The sequence below is a fragment of the Ambystoma mexicanum genome, chromosome 1p (assembly GCF_040938575.1).
Source record: "Ambystoma mexicanum isolate Mex_15411 chromosome 1p, UKY_AmexF1_1, whole genome shotgun sequence".
NCBI classification, from domain to species: domain Eukaryota; kingdom Metazoa; phylum Chordata; class Amphibia; order Caudata; family Ambystomatidae; genus Ambystoma; species Ambystoma mexicanum.
The window spans coordinates 145,883,218-145,892,775 of NC_090921.1; positions in this window are offsets into that span (position 1 = coordinate 145,883,218).

The following is a 9,558-nucleotide window of genomic DNA, read 5'->3' on the forward strand; positions in this document are numbered from 1 at the left end:
CCCTAGAGAATTCTGGACTCTGATTAAAGATAAAAACGACGAGACAAATAACCAACTATCGAACGGAGTATTAGAACAGGCGTGGATAACCTTCTTTTCATCCCAATTCGCTCCTACACCGCAAACTTTGAGTAACTATGCATGCGGTACAACATCGGCGTGGGAAGACCTGGCAGATCGCGATGAAATTCTGGCGACAATTCTGAAATTAAAAACTTCTAGGGCACCTGGACCAGATGGTTTAACCAACATAGACCTAAAACAACACCCTGAGGAATGGGCCGCCCTAATCACAAAAATCTTCAAGCAATGTATGATTACTAGGCAAATACCTAAAACATGGACTGACGTGGTAATTGTACCTATTTTTAAAAAGGGAAATAGAGAATACCCGGCAAACTACCGCCCTATCGCCCTCCTTGACATCATGGGAAAGATCTTTGCTACCCTCTTATTAACCAGATTTCACAAATGGGCGAGATCGGCGCCTTGTCTGGACAAATTCCAAACAGGCTTTGTTAAGAACACAAGCACCAGCATCAACATCTTGATTTTGAATATCATAAAAGAAAACGTAAAGAATGGCGCTCCAGCAGTTTATATTGCATTCATAGACTTAACACAAGCTTTTGATAAGATAAGCCGCCAAAAGCTGTGGGCGAAATTAACAAAGTGGAATTGCCCTGCAAAAATATTATGCCCGGTGATCGCACTACACACGGACACCAAACTCAGAGTTCGTTTAAATCGGCAAGGGATGCTATCGGACCAATTTCCATCTGAGCGTGGTGTGAAACAGGGATGCCCGCTCGCTCCAGCCCTATTCATCGCCTTTATGGGAGACTTCCAGTATACACAACCAGTGGTCAGAGCCTTCCTGCCCAAACTGGGTAACACCGCAATATCTAGACTGCTATATGCTGACGACTTGATCCTCATGGATCAAACCCAAATTGGTCTCCAACGCCAACTCACGAACTTGGCTAAGTACATCAGCGACAACGATTTGGAGATAAACATCGACAAATCAAAAATACGGACGATGGGGAAAAATCGTTCAACAACTACTGATCCAGGCCACTGGTACATGAACAACATAAAAGTTGAAACCGTTTCTACTATGAAATATTTGGGAATCATGATAGATTCAAAAAGGTCAGAAAGTGCGACCCACTCAGCCTTGTGGACAAAGATCAAAATCTTGAGAACCCAAACCAAACTAGTAGACCGGAAATATGGTAAATTCTCGCCCTTCCGGCGATCCAATTTTACAAACAAAAGGTAGTGCCATCAATAATCTATGGCATGGACGCTGCGCTGAACATCGACAACACCATATGGACAAAGCTGGAAGGCTACCTATGGAAAGCCGTGCTAGGTCTGCCTAAATCTTCATCCATTTCAGCTGTCAGGTGGGAATTGGGTTTACTATCACTGCAAGCATCAGTCGACCAAAGTCAGATGAGACTCTTTCGGAAAATCATCCATCCAGATACCCTCCCGATCTACAAGCTGGTCCAGATAGAACTCAGCCAAGGCCGTTGCAGGGCCCTAAATAATTGGGAACATAAACTTACAAAACAATTATCAGATTTGGCTTGCTCAGCAGAAGACCTCATCCTGAATCCCAACAGAATCAAGAAAAAAATAGCACAAGAATATTGGATCCAAACTGGTGAGAAAGCAATAGGAAACAAGCTACTGGCTCATTTACCAGCAACAACAAATAAACTCAATCAACCTATGAGCTACTGCATAAAATTTCCCAACAAAAAAATGCAGAAAACCTTTATGAAAATAAGATTCAATCAACTACCAACGCAGGAAATTATAGCAATCCACACGAAAACTGAAGCACAAACTTGTAGATTCTGTTCGGACCCAGAAACAGTGGAAACTTTAAGACATTTACTTATGACTTGCACCAGAACCGCGTTTTTGCGGGAAGCCTACTTGCGGCCTCTGATCCACGATGTATCCCTCCGAAAGGAAAACACATGGTGGTGCCGTTTGATCGCAGGAGACAGAACCAAGTGGTCAACAGCGGCAGTAAAGATTTTAGAAGCAGCACTGAGTTTAAACCAGAACTTGTAAACTAACCAAGTGCGACTAAACGAATTTTGAGGTTTTTGTAAATCGAGACACTATGTGATTTCTCCAAGCATCAAGCTCTCTGGTTATTCTCCTTATCTTTTGCATCTTTTTCGTTTTTACTTATACTATTCACTTTGTAAAATGTGTTTTCCATTGCGAAGCAACGTCTTGTAAAAATCAAATGTCCTTGATTACAAACAAGTAAATAAAACATTTTTTTTAAAAAAAGCCTAGAACTAAAGTAAATCTGGAGCTGCCAAAGCCTCGCTGAGATGCCCTTAAGCATATCTTTGTGAATCAAATGTGCACATGAGAATCATAAGGATGCTGCAGGCTGAAACACACATGCTCCAGGTTTAGGAATAAGGTATGGCAGCAGGAGCCAATCTAAGCTGCTCTGGGGATGTCCTACATTGCTCCAGCGCAAATCTTTGGGAATCAGTCCTACTTATAAATGCATTGGGGTTGGAGAGGGAACAAAGTGTTTTGAACGTTGCCTGTTCAATGGAGTGATCATGGCAACAGCATGCAAGACACATGTCCTGAATCAATCAAGAAACGTACAAAGAGGTTCGACCTGAATGGAAAAATCGTGTCATCAAATACGCTTCCTCAATAGGAACTAATCACGACACAAACGGAAGTATGGACACTAGCAGCTGCGCTAGTCATGTGGGGGGGTGAGGAGCATGCAAAGTTATTAAGGGAGCGGGCGGAGGGGACAGCTAAATCCTCAAACGGCCTCGAATGGAGAAAAAAAAAAAAACGAGCACGTACCTCCTGAGGCACAGGGTGTACAAGCATCCCGTCGTGTAAGATTACACGAGCCCAACCGGCTCAATCCAGGATAGAGATGCCAACTAACCAATACCACTAACAACTTCCTTCTCTGCATACACCTCTCAAACTCCAAACCAAACACAACCACAAACCTCCAGCACAGCAAACCGCACGAACTTCACTACACTGCAACAACAAAACAAAAACACACATAGACTCGCACATCAGCACTCGACGACTACCGGCCGCATACACCCCAGGCCCAGCCGACGGAACCACCGGGCTGAGGCTGCCAACAGCACATCACTGCAATCTTGCACTTTTCCAGCCTCCACCCACTAACCCACCCCTCCCTCCCTCTTTCAGAGCCACCAGAGCGCCAGGGGACCACTCCGGTGGTGATAGTGCGCGGTACAAATGACCTTTAACATTAACATTAACATTAACAATAGGAAACAAATGCAGGGTGTGTCCGTTTATGATGACATAACAGCCAGAAGGTAATTGGCGATTGCATGCCAGTTTGGCAACTTGCTGGATCACATGTTGAGAGACCTGATATTAGTGAGCTACCACTTGCTACCTTGGTTCTATGCCACCAAGTTGAATGTAATGTCTTCTCCTGGGCCTTCCGAAAAACCTGATTCAAAATACCAAGACCCATCGAAACAAAGTAGCTAGCCTGGTTCCTCATGAGCACATCACACCTGCACGTGTGCCCCTCTGCTGCCTGACTTTGGTGGCCACAACGAGTTCAAGGCTGTCTGTCTTCTCCACACAACCTTCTGGAACACTGGTCTGAGTTACCTCAGGCAGAAGATCAGGTAATGCACTCCCCGTAGGCTCTGGAGATCACCTGGATCAGCAACCGCAGTCAAGGGGCAGAACCTCGACTCTGTTGAAGCTTCCTTCTGGAACAATCTCTCAGCTTCTGTCAAATCTGTGCAAAACCACTCCCAATTCCGGAAAAATTAACAGAGCTGGCTTCTTCCAGTGACTGCTGTAGCTCATACCTTTGACCCACTTGCATGCACGCTCGGTCTGGTCTATCCTTTGCACTTGAAACACTTGTGTATAGGCACGTTAAAAATGCCATATCATATCATATCTTGTACCATCAAAGATGTGCTAATGTACCCTTATTCCTGTCTGTAATACATTTGCAACATGTACCAATTACATTCATTCCTTTTACTGTTGCCATTGCGTTTGCCTCTGGTTGCGCTTCCCATGCCTCCACACCCGCACTTACTGACCTGAATGTCTCCAGAGTCATTGAAACATCGGCCCCCACCCTCTCTTTGCTCTGGGGCCGCTATGAAGCATGGATGTTTGCAGCAACATGTGGGCTCACCACATCAACAGTCAAGAACCGGCCCACAAGTATACTTTTCCTTGTAGCAAACAGGCCTTCATTTGGCCATCAAACTATTTACACTGGAATTAATCCCAAGATATAGGGTGGGTACACACATCAAGTGCTTTCACAATTTTATTGGTATTCAACATTACGTTGATTTATCTGAGTTTTATAAAACCTCTTAAAAACAATTTGATAGGAATGACCAACAACGAAATACAAACAAGAATCCTTAGTGTTAAATCACACATGGTGCCCTAATTCATTTTGCAACATCTATTTCACAAATACAAAGTCATTTGCACACAGTTAAATAGTAGTCTTTTACCAAAAAAGTCGACACACTGGGCCTCATTACGAGGTAGGAGGTAGCCATGGCGCTATTAGCACCATGGCTACCCCCTTACCGCATTCCGGGTCTGTGTTCCCGGAATGGGGATTTACCATGTCATTCCGACCTTTGCAGGACCGGTAAGTCCCCATTCCGGGAACCATTCCCCATTCCCATTTCAGCCCCCATAGGGCTCAATGGGAAGGGGGAAGGCGGCAATAATGGTACCGTTATTGACCCCAGTGTCCCTTTGCGGGTCCCGTCCTTAACGCCTGCTAAAAGCAGGGGTTAAGGAAGGACCCGCAAAGGGACCTCGTAGTAGGGCGCAAAGGGATTGTCGGCACCACTGTCATTACCGGTGCCTGGTATCCCTTTGCGCCCACCTCGTAGTGAGGCCCACTGTGGTTCAGTCCTTTGTGAGATAACCGATTTTTGCATCATCTTTGTTTTGTTTAGGCCTTCATTAGCCGACAGTTAGTTCATGTTTTCCCAGGAATATTATCGTCTTTGTATTCTTCTATATTGATGTGACTGTTGTATCTTTTATATGGAACAACATGTGGGCTGAATGCCCACCAGTATACCATTTGGGAATGTGCTTGCCGACTTCTTTTGCCCTTGTTTGTGTGTTTTTCAAAACGCCTCGCTCTTCGTCGTGCTAGTGTCAGAGAAACTGGCCTGGTCCCCTCTGCATTAGGATATGTAACATGAAGACATATGTTAATGGCGAGGGGAATACGCCGGTTCCTCTGACAGGAGTCGGGAGAGAAGAAGCCAGTACGGTTCCAGCAAGGAACTTTGCTCCTTTTATTCAAGAGCTACTCAAGGGCTTTTTTTCGTCTAGGGCATTGAATACTGATGGCCCCAGGAAGAAGCAATTTCATGTTTACAATAGCACGATACATGCTGAAAATAAGTTGCTCAAACGTCATCTTAGGTTGCTGAGGAAGATGGGTGGTGAAGCCGTAATCATGAATAAAAAACAAAAGCAACTCTATGCGTATTTAATGAAGTCCAGGAGGCACTTAATAAAATACAAGCATGATGCAGAGGAAATGCTTTTGGTGGCACTCTCTAAAAGTGAGAAATCTTATGAGTCATCGATTAAGGATGGATATGTTCAGACCTCCATTCAAGCTAATTCAATTGCTAATAATAGGTGGGTAAAGTTTTTTACTGAACTTTATGGAAACCATGGAATAGAGACACACAGGGCCTCATTACGACCTCGGCGGTAGCCATGGCGCTATTGGCGGCATGGCTGCCGACCAAATTGCGTCCGCGTCCGTGTCCACAGAATGAGGAATTACCGGGCCATTCCGAGTTCGGAAGGCCCAGTAATTCCTCCCTCCAAGGGCCCGGACCCAGTCCTTCCCCATTCCCATTCAGCCCCCACAGATGGGAGAGGGAGCAAACAACGGGCCATTACGAGTTGGCCCGTTGTTTGCTCCCTCTTCCCCTTGCGGGACCCGGTAAGCACGCCTGGTTTGACCAGGCGTTACTTCCTGGGTCCCGCGAGGGGACCTCGTAATGAGGCGGTATGGGGTGAACCCGGTACCGCCAGGGTCGTAATGAGGCCCACAATCTTGAATCACACTATGATTACAATTTGGTGAATTGGGAAGGTATTGAGGTAACTGAGGAGAAGGCTGAAGGAGCCATCATTAAGACAAGGGGCTTCATTCCGAGATTGGAGGTAGCCATGGCGCTAGTAGAGCCATGGCTGCCTCCAATAACGGTACCGAGTCCGCCCTCAATCAATGTGGACTTACCGGTCTAGTCGGAGCTTTGCAGGACCAGTAAGTCCCCATTGAAAATACCTTTCCCCATTCCCATTTGAGCCCCCAAAGGGCTCAATGGGAATGGAGAAGGCGCTAATAACGGTACAGCAATTTGCGGTATCGTTATTTGCTCCCTGGACCCTTAGCGGAACCCGCAAAGGGACTCGGAATTGGGTGAAAAGGGATTACCGGCACCGGTGTCCTTACCGGTGCCGGTAATCCCTTTCCGGCAGCCTCGGAATAAGGCCCAAGATCTTCTAGGGCCCCCGGTCCTGATGGCCTCTCCAATCTCACGTTGAGGTCGAATCCAAATTTGTGGTCACGTGTATCGATGGAATTGCTTGAAAATGGTAAAAAAACGAAAATAATTCCCCCTTCTTGGAGAGATCATACTTATTTTTAAACTTGACGTGGCAAACTATCGCCCAACTACCAACGCAGGAAATTATAGCTATCCGCATGAAAACTGAAGCACAAACTTGTAGATTCTGTTCGGACCCAGAAACAGTGGAAACTTTAAGACATTTACTTATGACTTGCACCAGAACCGCGTTTTTGCGGGAAGCCTACTTGCGGCCTCTGATCCACGATGTATCCCTCCGAGAGGAAAACACATGGTGGTGCCGTTTGATCGCAGGAGACAGAACCAAGTGGTCAACAGCGGCAGTAAAGATTTTAGAAGCAGCACTGAGTTTAAACCAGAACTTGTAAACTAATCAAGTGCGACTAAACGAATTTTGAGGTTTTTGTAAATCGAGACACTATGTGATTTCTCCAAGCATCAAGCTCTCTGGTTATTCGCCTTATCTTTTGCATCTTTTTCGTTTTTACTTATACTATTCACTTTGTAAAATGTGTTTTCCATTGCGAAGCAACGTCTTGTAAAAATCAAATGTCCTTGATTACAAACAAGTAAATAAAACATTTTTTTTAAAAAAAGCCTAGAACTAAAGCAAATCTGGAGCTGCCAAAGCCTCGCTGAGATGCCCTTAAGCATATCCTTGTGAATCAAATGTGCACATGAGAATCATAAGGATGCTGCAGGCTGAAACACACATGCTCCAGGTTTAGGAATAAGGTATGGCAGCAGGAGCCAATCTAAGCTGCTCTGGGGATGTCCTACATTGCTCCAGCGCAAATCTTTGGGAATCAGTCCTACTTATAAATGCATTGGGGTTGGAGAGGGAACAAAGTGTTTTGAACGTTGCCTGTTCAATGGAGTGATCATGGCAACAGTATGCAAGACACATGTCCTGAATCAATCAAGAAACGTACAAAGAGGTTCGACCTGAATGGAAAAATCGTGTCATCAAATACGCTTCCTCAATAGGAACTAATCACCACACAAACGGAAGTATGGACACTAGCAGCTGCGCTAGTCATGTGGGGGGGTGAGGAGCATGCAAAGTTATTAAGGGAGCGGGCGGAGGGGACAGCTAAATCCTCAAACGGCCTCGAATGGAGAAAAAAAAAAAAACGAGCACGTACCTCCTGAGGCACAGGGTGTACAAGCATCCCGTCGTGTAAGATTACACGAGCCCAACCGGCTCAATCCAGGATAGAGATGCCAACTAACCAATACCACTAACAACTTCCTTCTCTGCATACACCTCTCAAACTCCAAACCAAACACAACCACAAACCTCCAGCACAGCAAACCGCACGAACTTCACTACACTGCAACAACAAAACAAAAATACACATAGACTCGCACATCAGCACACGACGACTACCGGCCGCATACACCCCAGGCCCAGCCGACGGAACCACCGGGCTGAGGCTGCCAACAGCACATCACTGCAATCTTGCACTTTTCCAGCCTCCACCCACTAACCCACCCCTCCCTCCCTCTTTCAGAGCCGCCAGAGCGCCAGGGGACCACTCCGGTGGTGATAGTGCGCGGTACAAATGACCTTTAACATTAACATTAACATTAACAATAGGAAACAAATGCAGGGTGTGTCCGTTTATGATGACATAACAGCCAGAAGGTAATTGGCGATTGCATGCCAGTTTGGCAACTTGCTGGATCACATGTTGAGAGACCTGATATTAGTGAGCTACCACTTGCTACCTTGGTTCTATGCCACCAAGTTGAATGTAATGTCTTCTCCTGGGCCTTCCGAAAAACCTGATTCAAAATACCAAGACCCATCGAAACAAAGTAGCTAGCCTGGTTCCTCATGAGCACATCACACCTGCACGTGTGCCCCTCTGCTGCCTGACTTTGGTGGCCACAACGAGTTCAAGGCTGTCTGTCTTCTCCACACAACCTTCTGGAACACTGGTCTGAGTTACCTCAGGCAGAAGATCAGGTAATGCACTCCCCGTAGGCTCTGGAGATCACCTGGATCAGCAACCGCAGTCAAGGGGCAGAACCTCGACTCTGTTGAAGCTTCCTTCTGGAACAATCTCTCAGCTTCTGTCAAATCTGTGCAAAACCACTCCCAATTCCGGAAAAATTAACAGAGCTGGCTTCTTCCAGTGACTGCTGTAGCTCATACCTTTGACCCACTTGCATGCACGCTCGGTCTGGTCTATCCTTTGCACTTGAAACACTTGTGTATAGGCACGTTAAAAATGCCATATCATATCATATCTTGTACCATCAAAGATGTGCTAATGTACCCTTATTCCTGTCTGTAATACATTTGCAACATGTACCAATTACATTCATTCCTTTTACTGTTGCCATTGCGTTTGCCTCTGGTTGCGCTTCCCATGCCTCCACACCCGCACTTACTGACCTGAATGTCTCCAGAGTCATTGAAACATCGGCCCCCACCCTCTCTTTGCTCTGGGGCCGCTATGAAGCATGGATGTTTGCAGCAACATGTGGGCTCACCACATCAACAGTCAAGAACCGGCCCACAAGTATACTTTTCCTTGTAGCAAACAGGCCTTCATTTGGCCATCAAACTATTTACACTGGAATTAATCCCAAGATATAGGGTGGGTACACACATCAAGTGCTTTCACAATTTTATTGGTATTCAACATTACGTTGATTTATCTGAGTTTTATAAAACCTCTTAAAAACAATTTGATAGGAATGACCAACAACGAAATACAAACAAGAATCCTTAGTGTTAAATCACACATGGTGCCCTAATTCATTTTGCAACATCTATTTCACAAATACAAAGTCATTTGCACACAGTTAAATAGTAGTCTTTTACCAAAAAAGTCGACACACTGAGCCTCATTACGAG